Source organism: Bufo gargarizans, chromosome 4 (assembly GCF_014858855.1).
Source record: "Bufo gargarizans isolate SCDJY-AF-19 chromosome 4, ASM1485885v1, whole genome shotgun sequence".
NCBI lineage: Eukaryota > Metazoa > Chordata > Amphibia > Anura > Bufonidae > Bufo > Bufo gargarizans.
The window spans coordinates 386241538-386259839 of record NC_058083.1 but is presented as its reverse complement, the minus strand read 5'-3'; the positions used below and the strand labels follow the sequence as shown (position 1 = coordinate 386259839).

At 46.2% G+C, this 18302-nt stretch overlaps 64 non-coding genes and 1 pseudogene across 64 annotated transcripts; all 65 read left to right on the top strand.

The window, feature by feature from the left end:
- Nucleotides 1-39: 39 nt before the first annotated feature.
- LOC122936549 lies at nucleotides 40-154 on the top strand. Its single transcript, XR_006389071.1, has one exon. It is a non-coding gene; the product is annotated as a U5 spliceosomal RNA (small nuclear RNA).
- A 171-nt stretch (nucleotides 155-325) lies between these two features.
- Nucleotides 326-441, top strand: LOC122937175. The gene has a single exon (XR_006389590.1). It is a non-coding gene; the product is annotated as a U5 spliceosomal RNA (small nuclear RNA).
- A 171-nt stretch (nucleotides 442-612) lies between these two features.
- LOC122937174 lies at nucleotides 613-728 on the top strand. Its single transcript, XR_006389589.1, has one exon. It is a non-coding gene; the product is annotated as a U5 spliceosomal RNA (small nuclear RNA).
- A 170-nt stretch (nucleotides 729-898) lies between these two features.
- On the top strand, nucleotides 899-1014 carry LOC122937173. The gene has a single exon (XR_006389588.1). It is a non-coding gene; the product is annotated as a U5 spliceosomal RNA (small nuclear RNA).
- A 171-nt stretch (nucleotides 1015-1185) lies between these two features.
- Nucleotides 1186-1301, top strand: LOC122937172. Its single transcript, XR_006389587.1, has one exon. It is a non-coding gene; the product is annotated as a U5 spliceosomal RNA (small nuclear RNA).
- Nucleotides 1302-1472: 171 nt separating this feature from the next.
- LOC122937170 lies at nucleotides 1473-1588 on the top strand. The gene has a single exon (XR_006389585.1). It is a non-coding gene; the product is annotated as a U5 spliceosomal RNA (small nuclear RNA).
- A 171-nt stretch (nucleotides 1589-1759) lies between these two features.
- LOC122937169 lies at nucleotides 1760-1875 on the top strand. The gene has a single exon (XR_006389584.1). It is a non-coding gene; the product is annotated as a U5 spliceosomal RNA (small nuclear RNA).
- Nucleotides 1876-2046: 171 nt separating this feature from the next.
- On the top strand, nucleotides 2047-2162 carry LOC122937168. The gene has a single exon (XR_006389583.1). It is a non-coding gene; the product is annotated as a U5 spliceosomal RNA (small nuclear RNA).
- A 171-nt stretch (nucleotides 2163-2333) lies between these two features.
- LOC122937167 lies at nucleotides 2334-2449 on the top strand. Its single transcript, XR_006389582.1, has one exon. It is a non-coding gene; the product is annotated as a U5 spliceosomal RNA (small nuclear RNA).
- A 171-nt stretch (nucleotides 2450-2620) lies between these two features.
- LOC122937166 lies at nucleotides 2621-2736 on the top strand. The gene has a single exon (XR_006389581.1). It is a non-coding gene; the product is annotated as a U5 spliceosomal RNA (small nuclear RNA).
- A 171-nt stretch (nucleotides 2737-2907) lies between these two features.
- LOC122937165 lies at nucleotides 2908-3023 on the top strand. The gene has a single exon (XR_006389580.1). It is a non-coding gene; the product is annotated as a U5 spliceosomal RNA (small nuclear RNA).
- A 116-nt stretch (nucleotides 3024-3139) lies between these two features.
- Nucleotides 3140-3255, top strand: LOC122937164. The gene has a single exon (XR_006389579.1). It is a non-coding gene; the product is annotated as a U5 spliceosomal RNA (small nuclear RNA).
- A 172-nt stretch (nucleotides 3256-3427) lies between these two features.
- LOC122937163 lies at nucleotides 3428-3543 on the top strand. Its single transcript, XR_006389578.1, has one exon. It is a non-coding gene; the product is annotated as a U5 spliceosomal RNA (small nuclear RNA).
- A 171-nt stretch (nucleotides 3544-3714) lies between these two features.
- LOC122937162 lies at nucleotides 3715-3830 on the top strand. Its single transcript, XR_006389577.1, has one exon. It is a non-coding gene; the product is annotated as a U5 spliceosomal RNA (small nuclear RNA).
- Nucleotides 3831-4001: 171 nt separating this feature from the next.
- Nucleotides 4002-4116, top strand: LOC122936548. The gene has a single exon (XR_006389070.1). It is a non-coding gene; the product is annotated as a U5 spliceosomal RNA (small nuclear RNA).
- A 171-nt stretch (nucleotides 4117-4287) lies between these two features.
- On the top strand, nucleotides 4288-4403 carry LOC122937161. The gene has a single exon (XR_006389576.1). It is a non-coding gene; the product is annotated as a U5 spliceosomal RNA (small nuclear RNA).
- Nucleotides 4404-4574: 171 nt separating this feature from the next.
- LOC122937159 lies at nucleotides 4575-4690 on the top strand. The gene has a single exon (XR_006389574.1). It is a non-coding gene; the product is annotated as a U5 spliceosomal RNA (small nuclear RNA).
- A 171-nt stretch (nucleotides 4691-4861) lies between these two features.
- Nucleotides 4862-4977, top strand: LOC122937158. Its single transcript, XR_006389573.1, has one exon. It is a non-coding gene; the product is annotated as a U5 spliceosomal RNA (small nuclear RNA).
- Nucleotides 4978-5148: 171 nt separating this feature from the next.
- Nucleotides 5149-5264, top strand: LOC122937157. The gene has a single exon (XR_006389572.1). It is a non-coding gene; the product is annotated as a U5 spliceosomal RNA (small nuclear RNA).
- A 171-nt stretch (nucleotides 5265-5435) lies between these two features.
- Nucleotides 5436-5551, top strand: LOC122937156. The gene has a single exon (XR_006389571.1). It is a non-coding gene; the product is annotated as a U5 spliceosomal RNA (small nuclear RNA).
- A 116-nt stretch (nucleotides 5552-5667) lies between these two features.
- On the top strand, nucleotides 5668-5783 carry LOC122937155. The gene has a single exon (XR_006389570.1). It is a non-coding gene; the product is annotated as a U5 spliceosomal RNA (small nuclear RNA).
- Nucleotides 5784-5954: 171 nt separating this feature from the next.
- On the top strand, nucleotides 5955-6070 carry LOC122937154. The gene has a single exon (XR_006389569.1). It is a non-coding gene; the product is annotated as a U5 spliceosomal RNA (small nuclear RNA).
- A 171-nt stretch (nucleotides 6071-6241) lies between these two features.
- Nucleotides 6242-6357, top strand: LOC122937153. Its single transcript, XR_006389568.1, has one exon. It is a non-coding gene; the product is annotated as a U5 spliceosomal RNA (small nuclear RNA).
- Nucleotides 6358-6528: 171 nt separating this feature from the next.
- LOC122937152 lies at nucleotides 6529-6644 on the top strand. The gene has a single exon (XR_006389567.1). It is a non-coding gene; the product is annotated as a U5 spliceosomal RNA (small nuclear RNA).
- Nucleotides 6645-6815: 171 nt separating this feature from the next.
- LOC122937151 lies at nucleotides 6816-6931 on the top strand. The gene has a single exon (XR_006389566.1). It is a non-coding gene; the product is annotated as a U5 spliceosomal RNA (small nuclear RNA).
- Nucleotides 6932-7102: 171 nt separating this feature from the next.
- Nucleotides 7103-7218, top strand: LOC122937150. The gene has a single exon (XR_006389565.1). It is a non-coding gene; the product is annotated as a U5 spliceosomal RNA (small nuclear RNA).
- Nucleotides 7219-7389: 171 nt separating this feature from the next.
- On the top strand, nucleotides 7390-7505 carry LOC122937148. The gene has a single exon (XR_006389563.1). It is a non-coding gene; the product is annotated as a U5 spliceosomal RNA (small nuclear RNA).
- A 171-nt stretch (nucleotides 7506-7676) lies between these two features.
- On the top strand, nucleotides 7677-7792 carry LOC122937147. The gene has a single exon (XR_006389562.1). It is a non-coding gene; the product is annotated as a U5 spliceosomal RNA (small nuclear RNA).
- Nucleotides 7793-7963: 171 nt separating this feature from the next.
- LOC122937146 lies at nucleotides 7964-8079 on the top strand. Its single transcript, XR_006389561.1, has one exon. It is a non-coding gene; the product is annotated as a U5 spliceosomal RNA (small nuclear RNA).
- A 171-nt stretch (nucleotides 8080-8250) lies between these two features.
- On the top strand, nucleotides 8251-8366 carry LOC122937145. Its single transcript, XR_006389560.1, has one exon. It is a non-coding gene; the product is annotated as a U5 spliceosomal RNA (small nuclear RNA).
- A 116-nt stretch (nucleotides 8367-8482) lies between these two features.
- Nucleotides 8483-8598, top strand: LOC122937144. Its single transcript, XR_006389559.1, has one exon. It is a non-coding gene; the product is annotated as a U5 spliceosomal RNA (small nuclear RNA).
- A 171-nt stretch (nucleotides 8599-8769) lies between these two features.
- LOC122937143 lies at nucleotides 8770-8885 on the top strand. Its single transcript, XR_006389558.1, has one exon. It is a non-coding gene; the product is annotated as a U5 spliceosomal RNA (small nuclear RNA).
- Nucleotides 8886-9055: 170 nt separating this feature from the next.
- LOC122937142 lies at nucleotides 9056-9171 on the top strand. Its single transcript, XR_006389557.1, has one exon. It is a non-coding gene; the product is annotated as a U5 spliceosomal RNA (small nuclear RNA).
- Nucleotides 9172-9342: 171 nt separating this feature from the next.
- Nucleotides 9343-9458, top strand: LOC122937141. Its single transcript, XR_006389556.1, has one exon. It is a non-coding gene; the product is annotated as a U5 spliceosomal RNA (small nuclear RNA).
- Nucleotides 9459-9629: 171 nt separating this feature from the next.
- LOC122937140 lies at nucleotides 9630-9745 on the top strand. The gene has a single exon (XR_006389555.1). It is a non-coding gene; the product is annotated as a U5 spliceosomal RNA (small nuclear RNA).
- A 171-nt stretch (nucleotides 9746-9916) lies between these two features.
- On the top strand, nucleotides 9917-10032 carry LOC122937138. The gene has a single exon (XR_006389554.1). It is a non-coding gene; the product is annotated as a U5 spliceosomal RNA (small nuclear RNA).
- Nucleotides 10033-10203: 171 nt separating this feature from the next.
- LOC122937136 lies at nucleotides 10204-10319 on the top strand. The gene has a single exon (XR_006389552.1). It is a non-coding gene; the product is annotated as a U5 spliceosomal RNA (small nuclear RNA).
- Nucleotides 10320-10490: 171 nt separating this feature from the next.
- On the top strand, nucleotides 10491-10606 carry LOC122937135. The gene has a single exon (XR_006389551.1). It is a non-coding gene; the product is annotated as a U5 spliceosomal RNA (small nuclear RNA).
- A 171-nt stretch (nucleotides 10607-10777) lies between these two features.
- LOC122937134 lies at nucleotides 10778-10893 on the top strand. The gene has a single exon (XR_006389550.1). It is a non-coding gene; the product is annotated as a U5 spliceosomal RNA (small nuclear RNA).
- A 171-nt stretch (nucleotides 10894-11064) lies between these two features.
- Nucleotides 11065-11180, top strand: LOC122937133. The gene has a single exon (XR_006389549.1). It is a non-coding gene; the product is annotated as a U5 spliceosomal RNA (small nuclear RNA).
- A 171-nt stretch (nucleotides 11181-11351) lies between these two features.
- Nucleotides 11352-11467, top strand: LOC122937132. The gene has a single exon (XR_006389548.1). It is a non-coding gene; the product is annotated as a U5 spliceosomal RNA (small nuclear RNA).
- Nucleotides 11468-11638: 171 nt separating this feature from the next.
- On the top strand, nucleotides 11639-11754 carry LOC122937131. The gene has a single exon (XR_006389547.1). It is a non-coding gene; the product is annotated as a U5 spliceosomal RNA (small nuclear RNA).
- Nucleotides 11755-11870: 116 nt separating this feature from the next.
- Nucleotides 11871-11986, top strand: LOC122937130. The gene has a single exon (XR_006389546.1). It is a non-coding gene; the product is annotated as a U5 spliceosomal RNA (small nuclear RNA).
- Nucleotides 11987-12157: 171 nt separating this feature from the next.
- LOC122937129 lies at nucleotides 12158-12273 on the top strand. The gene has a single exon (XR_006389545.1). It is a non-coding gene; the product is annotated as a U5 spliceosomal RNA (small nuclear RNA).
- Nucleotides 12274-12444: 171 nt separating this feature from the next.
- On the top strand, nucleotides 12445-12560 carry LOC122937128. The gene has a single exon (XR_006389544.1). It is a non-coding gene; the product is annotated as a U5 spliceosomal RNA (small nuclear RNA).
- Nucleotides 12561-12731: 171 nt separating this feature from the next.
- LOC122936547 lies at nucleotides 12732-12846 on the top strand. Its single transcript, XR_006389069.1, has one exon. It is a non-coding gene; the product is annotated as a U5 spliceosomal RNA (small nuclear RNA).
- Nucleotides 12847-13017: 171 nt separating this feature from the next.
- LOC122937127 lies at nucleotides 13018-13133 on the top strand. The gene has a single exon (XR_006389543.1). It is a non-coding gene; the product is annotated as a U5 spliceosomal RNA (small nuclear RNA).
- Nucleotides 13134-13303: 170 nt separating this feature from the next.
- LOC122937126 lies at nucleotides 13304-13419 on the top strand. Its single transcript, XR_006389542.1, has one exon. It is a non-coding gene; the product is annotated as a U5 spliceosomal RNA (small nuclear RNA).
- Nucleotides 13420-13590: 171 nt separating this feature from the next.
- On the top strand, nucleotides 13591-13706 carry LOC122937125. The gene has a single exon (XR_006389541.1). It is a non-coding gene; the product is annotated as a U5 spliceosomal RNA (small nuclear RNA).
- Nucleotides 13707-13877: 171 nt separating this feature from the next.
- LOC122937124 lies at nucleotides 13878-13993 on the top strand. The gene has a single exon (XR_006389540.1). It is a non-coding gene; the product is annotated as a U5 spliceosomal RNA (small nuclear RNA).
- A 116-nt stretch (nucleotides 13994-14109) lies between these two features.
- On the top strand, nucleotides 14110-14225 carry LOC122937122. The gene has a single exon (XR_006389539.1). It is a non-coding gene; the product is annotated as a U5 spliceosomal RNA (small nuclear RNA).
- Nucleotides 14226-14396: 171 nt separating this feature from the next.
- Nucleotides 14397-14512, top strand: LOC122937121. Its single transcript, XR_006389538.1, has one exon. It is a non-coding gene; the product is annotated as a U5 spliceosomal RNA (small nuclear RNA).
- A 116-nt stretch (nucleotides 14513-14628) lies between these two features.
- LOC122936518 lies at nucleotides 14629-14744 on the top strand. Its single transcript, XR_006389041.1, has one exon. It is a non-coding gene; the product is annotated as a U5 spliceosomal RNA (small nuclear RNA).
- A 171-nt stretch (nucleotides 14745-14915) lies between these two features.
- Nucleotides 14916-15031, top strand: LOC122937120. Its single transcript, XR_006389537.1, has one exon. It is a non-coding gene; the product is annotated as a U5 spliceosomal RNA (small nuclear RNA).
- A 170-nt stretch (nucleotides 15032-15201) lies between these two features.
- LOC122937119 lies at nucleotides 15202-15317 on the top strand. The gene has a single exon (XR_006389536.1). It is a non-coding gene; the product is annotated as a U5 spliceosomal RNA (small nuclear RNA).
- A 171-nt stretch (nucleotides 15318-15488) lies between these two features.
- LOC122937118 lies at nucleotides 15489-15604 on the top strand. The gene has a single exon (XR_006389535.1). It is a non-coding gene; the product is annotated as a U5 spliceosomal RNA (small nuclear RNA).
- A 171-nt stretch (nucleotides 15605-15775) lies between these two features.
- Nucleotides 15776-15891, top strand: LOC122936637. Its single transcript, XR_006389156.1, has one exon. It is a non-coding gene; the product is annotated as a U5 spliceosomal RNA (small nuclear RNA).
- A 169-nt stretch (nucleotides 15892-16060) lies between these two features.
- Nucleotides 16061-16176, top strand: LOC122936503. Its single transcript, XR_006389026.1, has one exon. It is a non-coding gene; the product is annotated as a U5 spliceosomal RNA (small nuclear RNA).
- Nucleotides 16177-16320: 144 nt separating this feature from the next.
- On the top strand, nucleotides 16321-16436 carry LOC122937117. Its single transcript, XR_006389534.1, has one exon. It is a non-coding gene; the product is annotated as a U5 spliceosomal RNA (small nuclear RNA).
- Nucleotides 16437-16607: 171 nt separating this feature from the next.
- LOC122936868 lies at nucleotides 16608-16714 on the top strand (annotated as a pseudogene).
- A 171-nt stretch (nucleotides 16715-16885) lies between these two features.
- LOC122937116 lies at nucleotides 16886-17001 on the top strand. The gene has a single exon (XR_006389533.1). It is a non-coding gene; the product is annotated as a U5 spliceosomal RNA (small nuclear RNA).
- Nucleotides 17002-17172: 171 nt separating this feature from the next.
- Nucleotides 17173-17288, top strand: LOC122937115. The gene has a single exon (XR_006389532.1). It is a non-coding gene; the product is annotated as a U5 spliceosomal RNA (small nuclear RNA).
- Nucleotides 17289-17459: 171 nt separating this feature from the next.
- Nucleotides 17460-17575, top strand: LOC122937114. Its single transcript, XR_006389531.1, has one exon. It is a non-coding gene; the product is annotated as a U5 spliceosomal RNA (small nuclear RNA).
- Nucleotides 17576-17746: 171 nt separating this feature from the next.
- On the top strand, nucleotides 17747-17862 carry LOC122937113. Its single transcript, XR_006389530.1, has one exon. It is a non-coding gene; the product is annotated as a U5 spliceosomal RNA (small nuclear RNA).
- A 171-nt stretch (nucleotides 17863-18033) lies between these two features.
- Nucleotides 18034-18149, top strand: LOC122937112. Its single transcript, XR_006389529.1, has one exon. It is a non-coding gene; the product is annotated as a U5 spliceosomal RNA (small nuclear RNA).
- Nucleotides 18150-18302: the final 153 nt, after the last annotated feature.

Genomic DNA, 18302 nt, shown 5'->3' with positions numbered 1-18302 from the left:
GAGATGGCACCAAGAACCCAGGAAGCCCTTGCCCGATGTATACTCTGGTTTCTCTTCAGAACGTATAAATCTTTCGCCTTTTACTAAAGATTTCCGTGGAGAGGAGCAAAACTGAGTTTTTGGCAATTTTTGCATGCTCCAGCTTGCTGGGGCTTCCTTGTTCAGGTTGAAAAACAGAATGTTCTTCTCTAGCTCTTGCAGGCTTTTTAGTGGCCTCATTTGCATGTCTAGACCATGGACAGCCTACTCCTCCCAGGTGGTCTCCTTGATCCAATTGAGGTCCGAGGAGATGGCACCAAGAACCCAGGAAGCCCTTGCCCGATGTATACTCTGGTTTCTCTTCAGAACGTATAAATCTTTCGCCTTTTACTAAAGATTTCCGTGGAGAGGAGCAAAACTGAGTTTTTTGGCAATTTTTGCATGCTCCAGCTTGCTGGGGCTTCCTTGTTCAGGTTGAAAAACAGAATGTTCTTCTCTAGCTCTTGCAGGATTTTTAGTGGCCTCATTTGCATGTCTAGACCATGGACAGCCTACTCCTCCCAGGTGGTCTCCTTGATCCAATTGAGGTCCGAGGAGATGGCACCAAGAACCCAGGAAGCCCTTGCCCGATGTATACTCTGGTTTCTCTTCAGAACGTATAAATCTTTCGCCTTTTACTAAAGATTTCCGTGGAGAGGAGCAAAACTGAGTTTTTTGGCAATTTTTGCATGCTCCAGCTTGCTGGGGCTTCCTTGTTCAGGTTGAAAAACAGAATGTTCTTCTCTAGCTCTTGCAGGCTTTTTAGTGGCCTCATTTGCATGTCTAGACCATGGACAGCCTACTCCTCCAGGTGGTCTCCTTGATCCAATTGAGGTCCGAGGAGATGGCACCAAGAACCCAGGAAGCCCTTGCCCGATGTATACTCTGGTTTCTCTTCAGAACGTATAAATCTTTCGCCTTTTACTAAAGATTTCCGTGGAGAGGAGCAAAACTGAGTTTTTTGGCAATTTTTGCATGCTCCAGCTTGCTGGGGCTTCCTTGTTCAGGTTGAAAAACAGAATGTTCTTCTCTAGCTCTTGCAGGCTTTTTAGTGGCCTCATTTGCATGTCTAGAACATGGACAGCCTACTCCTCCCAGGTGGTCTCCTTGATCCAATTGAGGTCCGAGGAGATGGCACCAAGAACCCAGGAAGCCCTTGCCCGATGTATACTCTGGTTTCTCTTCAGAACGTATAAATCTTTCGCCTTTTACTAAAGATTTCCGTGGAGAGGAGCAAAACTGAGTTTTTTGGCAATTTTTGCATGCTCCAGCTTGCTGGGGCTTCCTTGTTCAGGTTGAAAAACAGAATGTTCTTCTCTAGCTCTTGCAGGCTTTTTAGTGGCCTCATTTGCATGTCTAGACCATGGACAGCCTACTCCTCCCAGGTGGTCTCCTTGATCCAATTGAGGTCCGAGGAGATGGCACCAAGAACCCAGGAAGCCCTTGCCCGATGTATACTCTGGTTTCTCTTCAGAACGTATAAATCTTTCGCCTTTTACTAAAGATTTCCGTGGAGAGGAGCAAAACTGAGTTTTTTGGCAATTTTTGCATGCTCCAGCTTGCTGGGGCTTCCTTGTTCAGGTTGAAAAACAGAATGTTCTTCTCTAGCTCTTGCAGGCTTTTTAGTGGCCTCATTTGCATGTCTAGACCATGGACAGCCTACTCCTCCCAGGTGGTCTCCTTGATCCAATTGAGGTCCGAGGAGATGGCACCAAGAACCCAGGAAGCCCTTGCCCGATGTATACTCTGGTTTCTCTTCAGAACGTATAAATCTTTCGCCTTTTACTAAAGATTTCCGTGGAGAGGAGCAAAACTGAGTTTTTTGGCAATTTTTGCATGCTCCAGCTTGCTGGGGCTTCCTTGTTCAGGTTGAAAAACAGAATGTTCTTCTCTAGCTCTTGCAGGATTTTTAGTGGCCTCATTTGCATGTCTAGACCATGGACAGCCTACTCCTCCCAGGTGGTCTCCTTGATCCAATTGAGGTCCGAGGAGATGGCACCAAGAACCCAGGAAGCCCTTGCCCGATGTATACTCTGGTTTCTCTTCAGAACGTATAAATCTTTCGCCTTTTACTAAAGATTTCCGTGGAGAGGAGCAAAACTGAGTTTTTTGGCAATTTTTGCATGCTCCAGCTTGCTGGGGCTTCCTTGTTCAGGTTGAAAAACAGAATGTTCTTCTCTAGCTCTTGCAGGCTTTTTAGTGGCCTCATTTGCATGTCTAGACCATGGACAGCCTACTCCTCCCAGGTGGTCTCCTTGATCCAATTGAGGTCCGAGGAGATGGCACCAAGAACCCAGGAAGCCCTTGCCCGATGTATACTCTGGTTTCTCTTCAGAACGTATAAATCTTTCGCCTTTTACTAAAGATTTCCGTGGAGAGGAGCAAAACTGAGTTTTTTGGCAATTTTTGCATGCTCCAGCTTGCTGGGGCTTCCTTGTTCAGGTTGAAAAACAGAATGTTCTTCTCTAGCTCTTGCAGGCTTTTTAGTGGCCTCATTTGCATGTCTAGACCATGGACAGCCTACTCCTCCCAGGTGGTCTCCTTGATCCAATTGAGGTCCGAGGAGATGGCACCAAGAACCCAGGAAGCCCTTGCCCGATGTATACTCTGGTTTCTCTTCAGAACGTATAAATCTTTCGCCTTTTACTAAAGATTTCCGTGGAGAGGAGCAAAACTGAGTTTTTTGGCAATTTTTGCATGCTCCAGCTTGCTGGGGCTTCCTTGTTCAGGTTGAAAAACAGAATGTTCTTCTCTAGCTCTTGCAGGATTTTTAGTGGCCTCATTTGCATGTCTAGAACATGGACAGCCTACTCCTCCCAGGTGGTCTCCTTGATCCAATTGAGGTCCGAGGAGATGGCACCAAGAACCCAGGAAGCCCTTGCCCGATGTATACTCTGGTTTCTCTTCAGAACGTATAAATCTTTCGCCTTTTACTAAAGATTTCCGTGGAGAGGAGCAAAACTGAGTTTTTTGGCAATTTTTGCATGCTCCAGCTTGCTGGGGCTTCCTTGTTAAGGTTGAAAAACAGAATGTTTGTCTCTGGCTCTTGCAGGATTTTTAGTGGCCTCATTTGCATGTCTAGAACATAGCACCAAGAACCCAGGAAGCCCTTGCCCGATGTATACTCTGGTTTCTCTTCAGAACGTATAAATCTTTCGCCTTTTACTAAAGATTTCCGTGGAGAGGAGCAAAACTGAGTTTTTTGGCAATTTTTGCATGCTCCAGCTTGCTGGGGCTTCCTTGTTCAGGTTGAAAAACAGAATGTTCTTCTCTAGCTCTTGCAGGCTTTTTAGTGGCCTCATTTGCATGTCTAGAACATGGACAGCCTACTCCTCCCAGGTGGTCTCCTTGATGCCAATTGAGGTCCGAGGAGATGGCACCAAGAACCCAGGAAGCCCTTGCCCGATGTATACTCTGGTTTCTCTTCAGAACGTATAAATCTTTCGCCTTTTACTAAAGATTTCCGTGGAGAGGAGCAAAACTGAGTTTTTTGGCAATTTTTGCATGCTCCAGCTTGCTGGGGCTTCCTTGTTCAGGTTGAAAAACAGAATGTTCTTCTCTAGCTCTTGCAGGATTTTTAGTGGCCTCATTTGCATGTCTAGACCATGGACAGCCTACTCCTCCCAGGTGGTCTCCTTGATCCAATTGAGGTCCGAGGAGATGGCACCAAGAACCCAGGAAGCCCTTGCCCGATGTATACTCTGGTTTCTCTTCAGAACGTATAAATCTTTCGCCTTTTACTAAAGATTTCCGTGGAGAGGAGCAAAACTGAGTTTTTTGGCAATTTTTGCATGCTCCAGCTTGCTGGGGCTTCCTTGTTCAGGTTGAAAAACAGAATGTTCTTCTCTAGCTCTTGCAGGCTTTTTAGTGGCCTCATTTGCATGTCTAGACCATGGACAGCCTACTCCTCCCAGGTGGTCTCCTTGATCCAATTGAGGTCCGAGGAGATGGCACCAAGAACCCAGGAAGCCCTTGCCCGATGTATACTCTGGTTTCTCTTCAGAACGTATAAATCTTTCGCCTTTTACTAAAGATTTCCGTGGAGAGGAGCAAAACTGAGTTTTTGGCAATTTTTGCATGCTCCAGCTTGCTGGGGCTTCCTTGTTCAGGTTGAAAAACAGAATGTTCTTCTCTAGCTCTTGCAGGATTTTTAGTGGCCTCATTTGCATGTCTAGACCATGGACAGCCTACTCCTCCCAGGTGGTCTCCTTGATCCAATTGAGGTCCGAGGAGATGGCACCAAGAACCCAGGAAGCCCTTGCCCGATGTATACTCTGGTTTCTCTTCAGAACGTATAAATCTTTCGCCTTTTACTAAAGATTTCCGTGGAGAGGAGCAAAACTGAGTTTTTTGGCAATTTTTGCATGCTCCAGCTTGCTGGGGCTTCCTTGTTCAGGTTGAAAAACAGAATGTTCTTCTCTAGCTCTTGCAGGATTTTTAGTGGCCTCATTTGCATGTCTAGACCATGGACAGCCTACTCCTCCCAGGTGGTCTCCTTGATCCAATTGAGGTCCGAGGAGATGGCACCAAGAACCCAGGAAGCCCTTGCCCGATGTATACTCTGGTTTCTCTTCAGAACGTATAAATCTTTCGCCTTTTACTAAAGATTTCCGTGGAGAGGAGCAAAACTGAGTTTTTTGGCAATTTTTGCATGCTCCAGCTTGCTGGGGCTTCCTTGTTCAGGTTGAAAAACAGAATGTTCTTCTCTAGCTCTTGCAGGCTTTTTAGTGGCCTCATTTGCATGTCTAGACCATGGACAGCCTACTCCTCCCAGGTGGTCTCCTTGATCCAATTGAGGTCCGAGGAGATGGCACCAAGAACCCAGGAAGCCCTTGCCCGATGTATACTCTGGTTTCTCTTCAGAACGTATAAATCTTTCGCCTTTTACTAAAGATTTCCGTGGAGAGGAGCAAAACTGAGTTTTTTGGCAATTTTTGCATGCTCCAGCTTGCTGGGGCTTCCTTGTTCAGGTTGAAAAACAGAATGTTCTTCTCTAGCTCTTGCAGGATTTTTAGTGGCCTCATTTGCATGTCTAGACCATGGACAGCCTACTCCTCCCAGGTGGTCTCCTTGATCCAATTGAGGTCCGAGGAGATGGCACCAAGAACCCAGGAAGCCCTTGCCCGATGTATACTCTGGTTTCTCTTCAGAACGTATAAATCTTTCGCCTTTTACTAAAGATTTCCGTGGAGAGGAGCAAAACTGAGTTTTTTGGCAATTTTTGCATGCTCCAGCTTGCTGGGGCTTCCTTGTTCAGGTTGAAAAACAGAATGTTCTTCTCTAGCTCTTGCAGGATTTTTAGTGGCCTCATTTGCATGTCTAGAACATGGACAGCCTACTCCTCCCAGGTGGTCTCCTTGATCCAATTGAGGTCCGAGGAGATGGCACCAAGAACCCAGGAAGCCCTTGCCCGATGTATACTCTGGTTTCTCTTCAGAACGTATAAATCTTTCGCCTTTTACTAAAGATTTCCGTGGAGAGGAGCAAAACTGAGTTTTTTGGCAATTTTTGCATGCTCCAGCTTGCTGGGGCTTCCTTGTTAAGGTTGAAAAACAGAATGTTTGTCTCTGGCTCTTGCAGGATTTTTAGTGGCCTCATTTGCATGTCTAGAACATAGCACCAAGAACCCAGGAAGCCCTTGCCCGATGTATACTCTGGTTTCTCTTCAGAACGTATAAATCTTTCGCCTTTTACTAAAGATTTCCGTGGAGAGGAGCAAAACTGAGTTTTTTGGCAATTTTTGCATGCTCCAGCTTGCTGGGGCTTCCTTGTTCAGGTTGAAAAACAGAATGTTCTTCTCTAGCTCTTGCAGGCTTTTTAGTGGCCTCATTTGCATGTCTAGAACATGGACAGCCTACTCCTCCCAGGTGGTTCCTTGATGCCAATTGAGGTCCGAGGAGATGGCACCAAGAACCCAGGAAGCCCTTGCCCGATGTATACTCTGGTTTCTCTTCAGAACGTATAAATCTTTCGCCTTTTACTAAAGATTTCCGTGGAGAGGAGCAAAACTGAGTTTTTTGGCAATTTTTGCATGCTCCAGCTTGCTGGGGCTTCCTTGTTCAGGTTGAAAAACAGAATGTTCTTCTCTAGCTCTTGCAGGCTTTTTAGTGGCCTCATTTGCATGTCTAGAACATGGACAGCCTACTCCTCCCAGGTGGTCTCCTTGATCCAATTGAGGTCCGAGGAGATGGCACCAAGAACCCAGGAAGCCCTTGCCCGATGTATACTCTGGTTTCTCTTCAGAACGTATAAATCTTTCGCCTTTTACTAAAGATTTCCGTGGAGAGGAGCAAAACTGAGTTTTTTGGCAATTTTTGCATGCTCCAGCTTGCTGGGGCTTCCTTGTTCAGGTTGAAAAACAGAATGTTCTTCTCTAGCTCTTGCAGGATTTTTAGTGGCCTCATTTGCATGTCTAGACCATGGACAGCCTACTCCTCCCAGGTGGTCTCCTTGATCCAATTGAGGTCCGAGGAGATGGCACCAAGAACCCAGGAAGCCCTTGCCCGATGTATACTCTGGTTTCTCTTCAGAACGTATAAATCTTTCGCCTTTTACTAAAGATTTCCGTGGAGAGGAGCAAAACTGAGTTTTTTGGCAATTTTTGCATGCTCCAGCTTGCTGGGGCTTCCTTGTTCAGGTTGAAAAACAGAATGTTCTTCTCTAGCTCTTGCAGGCTTTTTAGTGGCCTCATTTGCATGTCTAGAACATGGACAGCCTACTCCTCCCAGGTGGTCTCCTTGATCCAATTGAGGTCCGAGGAGATGGCACCAAGAACCCAGGAAGCCCTTGCCCGATGTATACTCTGGTTTCTCTTCAGAACGTATAAATCTTTCGCCTTTTACTAAAGATTTCCGTGGAGAGGAGCAAAACTGAGTTTTTTGGCAATTTTTGCATGCTCCAGCTTGCTGGGGCTTCCTTGTTCAGGTTGAAAAACAGAATGTTCTTCTCTAGCTCTTGCAGGATTTTTAGTGGCCTCATTTGCATGTCTAGACCATGGACAGCCTACTCCTCCCAGGTGGTCTCCTTGATCCAATTGAGGTCCGAGGAGATGGCACCAAGAACCCAGGAAGCCCTTGCCCGATGTATACTCTGGTTTCTCTTCAGAACGTATAAATCTTTCGCCTTTTACTAAAGATTTCCGTGGAGAGGAGCAAAACTGAGTTTTTTGGCAATTTTTGCATGCTCCAGCTTGCTGGGGCTTCCTTGTTCAGGTTGAAAAACAGAATGTTCTTCTCTAGCTCTTGCAGGCTTTTTAGTGGCCTCATTTGCATGTCTAGACCATGGACAGCCTACTCCTCCCAGGTGGTCTCCTTGATCCAATTGAGGTCCGAGGAGATGGCACCAAGAACCCAGGAAGCCCTTGCCCGATGTATACTCTGGTTTCTCTTCAGAACGTATAAATCTTTCGCCTTTTACTAAAGATTTCCGTGGAGAGGAGCAAAACTGAGTTTTTTGGCAATTTTTGCATGCTCCAGCTTGCTGGGGCTTCCTTGTTCAGGTTGAAAAACAGAATGTTCTTCTCTAGCTCTTGCAGGATTTTTAGTGGCCTCATTTGCATGTCTAGACCATGGACAGCCTACTCCTCCCAGGTGGTCTCCTTGATCCAATTGAGGTCCGAGGAGATGGCACCAAGAACCCAGGAAGCCCTTGCCCGATGTATACTCTGGTTTCTCTTCAGAACGTATAAATCTTTCGCCTTTTACTAAAGATTTCCGTGGAGAGGAGCAAAACTGAGTTTTTTGGCAATTTTTGCATGCTCCAGCTTGCTGGGGCTTCCTTGTTCAGGTTGAAAAACAGAATGTTCTTCTCTAGCTCTTGCAGGCTTTTTAGTGGCCTCATTTGCATGTCTAGAACATGGACAGCCTACTCCTCCCAGGTGGTCTCCTTGATCCAATTGAGGTCCGAGGAGATGGCACCAAGAACCCAGGAAGCCCTTGCCCGATGTATACTCTGGTTTCTCTTCAGAACGTATAAATCTTTCGCCTTTTACTAAAGATTTCCGTGGAGAGGAGCAAAACTGAGTTTTTTGGCAATTTTTGCATGCTCCAGCTTGCTGGGGCTTCCTTGTTCAGGTTGAAAAACAGAATGTTCTTCTCTAGCTCTTGCAGGATTTTTAGTGGCCTCATTTGCATGTCTAGACCATGGACAGCCTACTCCTCCCAGGTGGTCTCCTTGATCCAATTGAGGTCCGAGGAGATGGCACCAAGAACCCAGGAAGCCCTTGCCCGATGTATACTCTGGTTTCTCTTCAGAACGTATAAATCTTTCGCCTTTTACTAAAGATTTCCGTGGAGAGGAGCAAAACTGAGTTTTTTGGCAATTTTTGCATGCTCCAGCTTGCTGGGGCTTCCTTGTTAAGGTTGAAAAACAGAATGTTTGTCTCTGGCTCTTGCAGGATTTTTAGTGGCCTCATTTGCATGTCTAGAACATAGCACCAAGAACCCAGGAAGCCCTTGCCCGATGTATACTCTGGTTTCTCTTCAGAACGTATAAATCTTTCGCCTTTTACTAAAGATTTCCGTGGAGAGGAGCAAAACTGAGTTTTTTGGCAATTTTTGCATGCTCCAGCTTGCTGGGGCTTCCTTGTTCAGGTTGAAAAACAGAATGTTCTTCTCTAGCTCTTGCAGGATTTTTAGTGGCCTCATTTGCATGTCTAGACCATGGACAGCCTACTCCTCCCAGGTGGTCTCCTTGATCCAATTGAGGTCCGAGGAGATGGCACCAAGAACCCAGGAAGCCCTTGCCCGATGTATACTCTGGTTTCTCTTCAGAACGTATAAATCTTTCGCCTTTTACTAAAGATTTCCGTGGAGAGGAGCAAAACTGAGTTTTTTGGCAATTTTTGCATGCTCCAGCTTGCTGGGGCTTCCTTGTTCAGGTTGAAAAACAGAATGTTCTTCTCTAGCTCTTGCAGGATTTTTAGTGGCCTCATTTGCATGTCTAGACCATGGACAGCCTACTCCTCCAGGTGGTCTCCTTGATCCAATTGAGGTCCGAGGAGATGGCACCAAGAACCCAGGAAGCCCTTGCCCGATGTATACTCTGGTTTCTCTTCAGAACGTATAAATCTTTCGCCTTTTACTAAAGATTTCCGTGGAGAGGAGCAAAACTGAGTTTTTTGGCAATTTTTGCATGCTCCAGCTTGCTGGGGCTTCCTTGTTCAGGTTGAAAAACAGAATGTTCTTCTCTATCTCTTGCAGGCTTTTTAGTGGCCTCATTTGCATGTCTAGAACATGGACAGCCTACTCCTCCCAGGTGGTCTCCTTGATCCAATTGAGGTCCGAGGAGATGGCACCAAGAACCCAGGAAGCCCTTGCCCGATGTATACTCTGGTTTCTCTTCAGAACGTATAAATCTTTCGCCTTTTACTAAAGATTTCCGTGGAGAGGAGCAAAACTGAGTTTTTTGGCAATTTTTGCATGCTCCAGCTTGCTGGGGCTTCCTTGTTCAGGTTGAAAAACAGAATGTTCTTCTCTAGCTCTTGCAGGCTTTTTAGTGGCCTCATTTGCATGTCTAGACCATGGACAGCCTACTCCTCCCAGGTGGTCTCCTTGATCCAATTGAGGTCCGAGGAGATGGCACCAAGAACCCAGGAAGCCCTTGCCCGATGTATACTCTGGTTTCTCTTCAGAACGTATAAATCTTTCGCCTTTTACTAAAGATTTCCGTGGAGAGGAGCAAAACTGAGTTTTTTGGCAATTTTTGCATGCTCCAGCTTGCTGGGGCTTCCTTGTTCAGGTTGAAAAACAGAATGTTCTTCTCTAGCTCTTGCAGGCTTTTTAGTGGCCTCATTTGCATGTCTAGACCATGGACAGCCTACTCCTCCCAGGTGGTCTCCTTGATCCAATTGAGGTCCGAGGAGATGGCACCAAGAACCCAGGAAGCCCTTGCCCGATGTATACTCTGGTTTCTCTTCAGAACGTATAAATCTTTCGCCTTTTACTAAAGATTTCCGTGGAGAGGAGCAAAACTGAGTTTTTTGGCAATTTTTGCATGCTCCAGCTTGCTGGGGCTTCCTTGTTCAGGTTGAAAAACAGAATGTTCTTCTCTAGCTCTTGCAGGATTTTTAGTGGCCTCATTTGCATGTCTAGACCATGGACAGCCTACTCCTCCCAGGTGGTCTCCTTGATCCAATTGAGGTCCGAGGAGATGGCACCAAGAACCCAGGAAGCCCTTGCCCGATGTATACTCTGGTTTCTCTTCAGAACGTATAAATCTTTCGCCTTTTACTAAAGATTTCCGTGGAGAGGAGCAAAACTGAGTTTTTTGGCAATTTTTGCATGCTCCAGCTTGCTGGGGCTTCCTTGTTCAGGTTGAAAAACAGAATGTTCTTCTCTAGCTCTTGCAGGATTTTTAGTGGCCTCATTTGCATGTCTAGACCATGGACAGCCTACTCCTCCCAGGTGGTCTCCTTGATCCAATTGAGGTCCGAGGAGATGGCACCAAGAACCCAGGAAGCCCTTGCCCGATGTATACTCTGGTTTCTCTTCAGAACGTATAAATCTTTCGCCTTTTACTAAAGATTTCCGTGGAGAGGAGCAAAACTGAGTTTTTTGGCAATTTTTGCATGCTCCAGCTTGCTGGGGCTTCCTTGTTAAGGTTGAAAAACAGAATGTTCTTCTCTAGCTCTTGCAGGCTTTTTAGTGGCCTCATTTGCATGTCTAGAACATGGACAGCCTACTCCTCCCAGGTGGTCTCCTTGATCCAATTGAGGTCCGAGGAGATGGCACCAAGAACCCAGGAAGCCCTTGCCCGATGTATACTCTGGTTTCTCTTCAGAACGTATAAATCTTTCGCCTTTTACTAAAGATTTCCGTGGAGAGGAGCAAAACTGAGTTTTTTGGCAATTTTTGCATGCTCCAGCTTGCTGGGGCTTCCTTGTTCAGGTTGAAAAACAGAATGTTCTTCTCTAGCTCTTGCAGGCTTTTTAGTGGCCTCATTTGCATGTCTAGACCATGGACAGCCTACTCCTCCCAGGTGGTCTCCTTGATCCAATTGAGGTCCGAGGAGATGGCACCAAGAACCCAGGAAGCCCTTGCCCGATGTATACTCTGGTTTCTCTTCAGAACGTATAAATCTTTCGCCTTTTACTAAAGATTTCCGTGGAGAGGAGCAAAACTGAGTTTTTTGGCAATTTTTGCATGCTCCAGCTTGCTGGGGCTTCCTTGTTCAGGTTGAAAAACAGAATGTTCTTCTCTAGCTCTTGCAGGATTTTTAGTGGCCTCATTTGCATGTCTAGACCATGGACAGCCTACTCCTCCCAGGTGGTCTCCTTGATCCAATTGAGGTCCGAGGAGATGGCACCAAGAACCCAGGAAGCCCTTGCCCGATGTATACTCTGGTTTCTCTTCAGAACGTATAAATCTTTCGCCTTTTACTAAAGATTTCCGTGGAGAGGAGCAAAACTGAGTTTTTTGGCAATTTTTGCATGCTCCAGCTTGCTGGGGCTTCCTTGTTCAGGTTGAAAAACAGAATGTTCTTCTCTAGCTCTTGCAGGCTTTTTAGTGGCCTCATTTGCATGTCTAGACCATGGACAGCCTACTCCTCCCAGGTGGTCTCCTTGATCCAATTGAGGTCCGAGGAGATGGCACCAAGAACCCAGGAAGCCCTTGCCCGATGTATACTCTGGTTTCTCTTCAGAACGTATAAATCTTTCGCCTTTTACTAAAGATTTCCGTGGAGAGGAGCAAAACTGAGTTTTTTGGCAATTTTTGCATGCTCCAGCTTGCTGGGGCTTCCTTGTTAAGGTTGAAAAACAGAATGTTTGTCTCTGGCTCTTGCAGGATTTTTAGTGGCCTCATTTGCATGTCTAGAACATAGCACCAAGAACCCAGGAAGCCCTTGCCCGATGTATACTCTGGTTTCTCTTCAGAACGTATAAATCTTTCGCCTTTTACTAAAGATTTCCGTGGAGAGGAGCAAAACTGAGTTTTTTGGCAATTTTTGCATGCTCCAGCTTGCTGGGGCTTCCTTGTTCAGGTTGAAAAACAGAATGTTCTTCTCTAGCTCTTGCAGGATTTTTAGTGGCCTCATTTGCATGTCTAGACCATGGACAGCCTACTCCTCCCAGGTGGTCTCCTTGATCCAATTGAGGTCCGAGGAGATGGCACCAAGAACCCAGGAAGCCCTTGCCCGATGTATACTCTGGTTTCTCTTCAGAACGTATAAATCTTTCGCCTTTTACTAAAGATTTCCGTGGAGAGGAGCAAAACTGAGTTTTTTGGCAATTTTTGCATGCTCCAGCTTGCTGGGGCTTCCTTGTTCAGGTTGAAAAACAGAATGTTCTTCTCTAGCTCTTGCAGGATTTTTAGTGGCCTCATTTGCATGTCTAGAACATGGACAGCCTACTCCTTCCAGGTGGTCTCCTTGATCCAATTGAGGTCCGAGGAGATGGCACCAAGAACCCAGGAAGCCCTTGCCCGATGTATACTCTGGTTTCTCTTCAGAACGTATAAATCTTTCGCCTTTTACTAAAGATTTCCGTGGAGAGGAGCAAAACTGAGTTTTTTGGCAATTTTTGCATGCTCCAGCTTGCTGGGGCTTCCTTGTTCAGGTTGAAAAACAGAATGTTCTTCTCTAGCTCTTGCAGGCTTTTTAGTGGCCTCATTTGCATGTCTAGACCATGGACAGCCTACTCCTCCCAGGTGGTCTCCTTGATCCAATTGAGGTCCGAGGAGATGGCACCAAGAACCCAGGAAGCCCTTGCCCGATGTATACTCTGGTTTCTCTTCAGAACGTATAAATCTTTCGCCTTTTACTAAAGATTTCCGTGGAGAGGAGCAAAACTGAGTTTTTGGCAATTTTTGCATGCTCCAGCTTGCTGGGGCTTCCTTGTTCAGGTTGAAAAACAGAATGTTCTTCTCTAGCTCTTGCAGGCTTTTTAGTGGCCTCATTTGCATGTCTAGAACATGGACAGCCTACTCCTCCCAGGTGGTCTCCTTGATCCAATTGAGGTCCGAGGAGATGGCACCAAGAACCCAGGAAGCCCTTGCCCGATGTATACTCTGGTTTCTCTTCAGAACGTATAAATCTTTCGCCTTTTACTAAAGATTTCCGTGGAGAGGAGCAAAACTGAGTTTTTTGGCAATTTTTGCATGCTCCAGCTTGCTGGGGCTTCCTTGTTCAGGTTGAAAAACAGAATGTTCTTCTCTAGCTCTTGCAGGCTTTTTAGTGGCCTCATTTGCATGTCTAGAACATGGACAGCCTACTCCTCCAGGTGGTCTCCTTGATCCAATTGAGGTCCGAGGAGATGGCACCAAGAACCCAGGAAGCCCTTGCCCGATGTATACTCTGGTTTCTCTTCAGAACGTATAAATCTTTCGCCTTTTACTAAAGATTTCCGTGGAGAGGAGCAAAACTGAGTTTTTTGGCAATTTTTGCATGCTCCAGCTTGCTGGGGCTTCCTTGTTCAGGTTGAAAAACAGAATGTTCTTCTCTAGCTCTTGCAGGCTTTTTAGTGGCCTCATTTGCATGTCTAGACCATGGACAGCCTACTCCTCCCAGGTGGTCTCCTTGATCCAATTGAGGTCCGAGGAGATGGCACCAAGAACCCAGGAAGCCCTTGCCCGATGTATACTCTGGTTTCTCTTCAGAACGTATAAATCTTTCGCCTTTTACTAAAGATTTCCGTGGAGAGGAGCAAAACTGAGTTTTTTGGCAATTTTTGCATGCTCCAGCTTGCTGGGGCTTCCTTGTTCAGGTTGAAAAACAGAATGTTCTTCTCTAGCTCTTGCAGGATTTTTAGTGGCCTCATTTGCATGTCTAGACCATGGACAGCCTACTCCTCCCAGGTGGTCTCCTTGATCCAATTGAGGTCCGAGGAGATGGCACCAAGAACCCAGGAAGCCCTTGCCCGATGTATACTCTGGTTTCTCTTCAGAACGTATAAATCTTTCGCCTTTTACTAAAGATTTCCGTGGAGAGGAGCAAAACTGAGTTTTTTGGCAATTTTTGCATGCTCCAGCTTGCTGGGGCTTCCTTGTTAAGGTTGAAAAACAGAATGTTTGTCTCTGGCTCTTGCAGGATTTTTAGTGGCCTCATTTGCATGTCTAGAACATAGCACCAAGAACCCAGGAAGCCCTTGCCCGATGTATACTCTGGTTTCTCTTCAGAACGTATAAATCTTTCGCCTTTTACTAAAGATTTCCGTGGAGAGGAGCAAAACTGAGTTTTTTGGCAATTTTTGCATGCTCCAGCTTGCTGGGGCTTCCTTGTTCAGGTTGAAAAACAGAATGTTCTTCTCTAGCTCTTGCAGGCTTTTTAGTGGCCTCATTTGCATGTCTAGACCATGGACAGCCTACTCCTCCCAGGTGGTCTCCTTGATCCAATTGAGGTCCGAGGAGATGGCACCAAGAACCCAGGAAGCCCTTGCCCGATGTATACTCTGGTTTCTCTTCAGAACGTATAAATCTTTCGCCTTTTACTAAAGATTTCCGTGGAGAGGAGCAAAACTGAGTTTTTTGGCAATTTTTGCATGCTCCAGCTTGCTGGGGCTTCCTTGTTAAGGTTGAAAAACAGAATGTTTGTCTCTGGCTCTTGCAGGATTTTTAGTGGCCTCATTTGCATGTCTAGAACATAGCACCAAGAACCCAGGAAGCCCTTGCCCGATGTATACTCTGGTTTCTCTTCAGAACGTAAAAATCTTTCGCCTTTTACTAAAGATTTCCGTGGAGAGGAGCAAAACTGAGTTTTTTGGCAATTTTTGCATGCTCCAGCTTGCTGGGGCTTCCTTGTTCAGGTTGAAAAACAGAATGTTCTTCTCTAGCTCTTGCAGGCTTTTTAGTGGCCTCATTTGCATGTCTAGAACATGGACAGCCTACTCCTCCCAGGTGGTCTCCTTGATCCAATTGAGGTCCGAGGAGATGGCACCAAGAACCCAGGAAGCCCTTGCCCGATGTATACTCTGGTTTCTCTTCAGAACGTATAAATCTTTCGCCTTTTACTAAAGATTTCCGTGGAGAGGAGCAAAACTGAGTTTTTTGGCAATTTTTGCATGCTCCAGCTTGCTGGGGCTTCCTTGTTCAGGTTGAAAAACAGAATGTTCTTCTCTAGCTCTTGCAGGCTTTTTAGTGGCCTCATTTGCATGTCTAGAACATGGACAGCCTACTCCTCCAGGTGGTCTCCTTGATCCAATTGAGGTCCGAGGAGATGGCACCAAGAACCCAGGAAGCCCTTGCCCGATGTATACTCTGGTTTCTCTTCAGAACGTATAAATCTTTCGCCTTTTACTAAAGATTTCCGTGGAGAGGAGCAAAACTGAGTTTTTTGGCAATTTTTGCATGCTCCAGCTTGCTGGGGCTTCCTTGTTCAGGTTGAAAAACAGAATGTTCTTCTCTAGCTCTTGCAGGCTTTTTAGTGGCCTCATTTGCATGTCTAGACCATGGACAGCCTACTCCTCCCAGGTGGTCTCCTTGATCCAATTGAGGTCCGAGGAGATGGCACCAAGAACCCAGGAAGCCCTTGCCCGATGTATACTCTGGTTTCTCTTCAGAACGTATAAATCTTTCGCCTTTTACTAAAGATTTCCGTGGAGAGGAGCAAAACTGAGTTTTTTGGCAATTTTTGCATGCTCCAGCTTGCTGGGGCTTCCTTGTTCAGGTTGAAAAACAGAATGTTCTTCTCTAGCTCTTGCAGGATTTTTAGTGGCCTCATTTGCATGTCTAGACCATGGACAGCCTACTCCTCCCAGGTGGTCTCCTTGATCCAATTGAGGTCCGAGGAGATGGCACCAAGAACCCAGGAAGCCCTTGCCCGATGTATACTCTGGTTTCTCTTCAGAACGTATAAATCTTTCGCCTTTTACTAAAGATTTCCGTGGAGAGGAGCAAAACTGAGTTTTTTGGCAATTTTTGCATGCTCCAGCTTGCTGGGCTTCCTTGTTCAGGTTGAAAAACAGAATGTTCTTCTCTAGCTCTTGCAGGCTTTTTAGTGGCCTCATTTGCATGTCTAGACATGGACAGCCTACTCCTCCCAGGTGGTTTCCTTGTGCCAATTGAGGTCCGAGGAGATGGCACCAAGAACCCAGGAAGCCCTTGCCCGATGTATACTCTGGTTTCTCTTCAGAACGTATAAATCTTTCGCCTTTTACTAAAGATTTCCGTGGAGAGGAGCAAAACTGAGTTTTTGGGCAATTTTTGCATGCTCCAGCTTGCTGGGGCTTCCTTGTTAAGGTTGAAAAACAGAATGTTCTCTAGCTCTGCTGGCTCATTGCATGGGCTATACCATGTCAGCCTACTCCTCAGGTGGCCTCATTTGCATGTCTAGAACATAGCACCAAGAACCCAGGAAGCCCTTGCCCGATGTATACTCTGGTTTCTCTTCAGAACGTATAAATCTTTCGCCTTTTACTAAAGATTTCCGTGGAGAGGAGCAAAACTGAGTTTTTTGGCAATTTTTGCATGCTCCAGCTTGCTGGGGCTTCCTTGTTCAGGTTGAAAAACAGAATGTTCTTCTCTAGCTCTTGCAGGCTTTTTAGTGGCCTCATTTGCATGTCTAGAACATGGACAGCCTACTCCTCCCAGGTGGTCTCCTTGATCCAATTGAGGTCCGAGGAGATGGCACCAAGAACCCAGGAAGCCCTTGCCCGATGTATACTCTGGTTTCTCTTCAGAACGTATAAATCTTTCGCCTTTTACTAAAGATTTCCGTGGAGAGGAGCAAAACTGAGTTTTTTTGCATGCTCCAGCTTGCTGGGGCTTCCTTGTTCAGGTTGAAAAACAGAATGTTCTTCTCTAGCTCTTGCAGGATTTTTAGTGGCCTCATTTGCATGTCTAGAACATGGACAGCCTACTCCTCCCAGGTGGTCTCCTTGATCCAATTGAGGTCCGAGGAGATGGCACCAAGAACCCAGGAAGCCCTTGCCCGATGTATACTCTGGTTTCTCTTCAGAACGTATAAATCTTTCGCCTTTTACTAAAGATTTCCGTGGAGAGGAGCAAAACTGAGTTTTTTGGCAATTTTTGCATGCTCCAGCTTGCTGGGGCTTCCTTGTTCAGGTTGAAAAACAGAATGTTCTTCTCTAGCTCTTGCAGGCTTTTTAGTGGCCTCATTTGCATGTCTAGACCATGGACAGCCTTCTCCTCCCAGGTGGTCTCCTTGATCCAATTGAGGTCCGAGGAGATGGCACCAAGAACCCAGGAAGCCCTTGCCCGATGTATACTCTGGTTTCTCTTCAGAACGTATAAATCTTTCGCCTTTTACTAAAGATTTCCGTGGAGAGGAGCAAAACTGAGTTTTTTGGCAATTTTTGCATGCTCCAGCTTGCTGGGGCTTCCTTGTTCAGGTTGAAAAACAGAATGTTTGTCTCTAGCTCTTGCAGGATTTTTAGTGGCCTCATTTGCATGTCTAGACCATGGACAGCCTACTCCTCTCAGGTGGTCTCCTTGATCCAATTGAGGTCCGAGGAGATGGCACCAAGAACCCAGGAAGCCCTTGCCCGATGTATACTCTGGTTTCTCTTCAGAACGTATAAATCTTTCGCCTTTTACTAAAGATTTCCGTGGAGAGGAGCAAAACTGAGTTTTTTGGCAATTTTTGCATGCTCCAGCTTGCTGGGGCTTCCTTGTTCAGGTTGAAAAACAGAATGTTCTTCTCTAGCTCTTGCAGGCTTTTTAGTGGCCTCATTTGCATGTCTAGACCATGGACAGCCTACTCCTCCCAGGTGGTCTCCTTGATCCAATTGAGGTCCGAGGAGATGGCACCAAGAACCCAGGAAGCCCTTGCCCGATGTATACTCTGGTTTCTCTTCAGAACGTATAAATCTTTCGCCTTTTACTAAAGATTTCCGTGGAGAGGAGCAAAACTGAGTTTTTTGGCAATTTTTGCATGCTCCAGCTTGCTGGGGCTTCCTTGTTCAGGTTGAAAAACAGAATGTTCTTCTCTAGCTCTTGCAGGATTTTTAGTGGCCTCATTTGCATGTCTAGAACATGGACAGCCTACTCCTTCCAGGTGGTCTCCTTGATCCAATTGAGGTCCGAGGAGATGGCACCAAGAACCCAGGAAGCCCTTGCCCGATGTATACTCTGGTTTCTCTTCAGAACGTATAAATCTTTCGCCTTTTACTAAAGATTTCCGTGGAGAGGAGCAAAACTGAGTTTTTTGGCAATTTTTGCATGCTCCAGCTTGCTGGGGCTTCCTTGTTCAGGTTGAAAAACAGAATGTTCTTCTCTAGCTCTTGCAGGATTTTTAGTGGCCTCATTTGCATGTCTAGACCATGGACAGCCTACTCCTCCCAGGTGGTCTCCTTGATCCAATTGAGGTCCGAGGAGATGGCACCAAGAACCCAG